Source organism: Parus major, chromosome 10 (genome assembly GCF_001522545.3).
Source record: "Parus major isolate Abel chromosome 10, Parus_major1.1, whole genome shotgun sequence".
Taxonomy (NCBI): domain Eukaryota; kingdom Metazoa; phylum Chordata; class Aves; order Passeriformes; family Paridae; genus Parus; species Parus major.
The window spans coordinates 19,777,455-19,778,871 of NC_031779.1; positions in this window are offsets into that span (position 1 = coordinate 19,777,455).

The window sequence follows — 1,417 nt, forward strand, 5'->3', positions numbered from 1 at the left end:
AGGAGCACGGACAGGGCACAAGGTGCACACACAGGGCATGAGGAGCACGGACAGGGCACAAGGAGCATGGACAGGGGCATGAGGAGCATGGACAGGGCATGAGGAGCATGGACAGGGGCATGAGGAGCACAGACAGGGGCAGGGGCTCAGCCAGGGCAGGTGCTGTGTCCAGAGCATCCCTCACTGGGCCACACCAGTAGCACAGACACCCGCAGCAGGGATTTGGCAACCTGGTATTTTTAGGCACTGCTGTGTTTTACAAGCCCTCAGAAGGCGTTGTAGCCAAGAGGCTGCTCTCTAACCGTGTGATGCTGCACTCTACAGGCCGAGGTCCCTGCTGTGACACGTGGGATCTGTCACCTGACAGAACAGCCCCGAGCCCCCCTGGCTGCCGAGGCTTTGGGATTTTAAAACTGTTTCCTGTCCCTACAGGTACGAGGTGCCAGCAGGTACAGCCATCCCCCGTGTCTGGCTGTATCACCTGGCTCTGGGCTGGGTGTGCATGGCGAGTGGAGGGTGCTGCTGGCATGGCTGGGTCACCTTGGACAATGTGTCCTGGGGCTGGACACTCCGTGTGCAGCCAGGTAATCCCCAGGGCCAGCAGGATTAGCTGCAGGAGCAGGGCCAGTGCTGAAATTGCTGCCAGCACTCCTGGGAAGAGCCCTGCTGGGTTCCTGCACACCAAAATCTATCACTAATTAAGGATTTAATATCCAAACCTCTGGAACTGACTCATTCCTTACTGTCACCAAGAAATCCTTTCTCCCTGTCTCTGCCAGCCAGTTGGGAAGCCAGCAGAGCACCGGGGTACCTGCATGAGGTGATGGCTCAGGGAGCTGCAGAAGGCACAGGATCTGTGCTGGGGCTGCAGCAGGCCCTGGCTGCAGCTGGCACTGCCCGGTGTCGCAGGAGGGCAGCTCACAGCTCCCTCTCTAAAGCAGCTCTTGCCCCGTGTGCTGCAGGACAAGGGCTCCACGGCGCTGCCAGCAGGAGCTGTCACAGGGCACGGGGATTATCTGCCCCAAGGGCACGGGGGGAGCAGGGCCGGACACATCCCTCGGACACCACGGACAGGTCACCCCTGCCCGAGCGAGGCCCCAGCTCTGGCCCTGTGGCTGTGTCAGTAAATGGGAACACGGGCAGGGAACGTCAGTTCCAGAGCTGCCCCAGACCACAGCACAGAGACCCGAGCCCTCCCCTGGAGCCCAGAGGGAAGGAAATGCTGAAGTTTGGCAGCTGTGGCCGGGTTCCACGTTACAGTGGGATTTAACAGATTCCCATCGGTCACAGGAGAGCCGTGGATTTATTTTTAAACAGATTAAGCATCCTCTGCTGACAGAGCACATCTCGGCACCGGGCAGCAAGCAGTGCCCGTGGGGAAAAGGCAGTGGCAGAACCCCAGAAAGGCAGCGGCCGA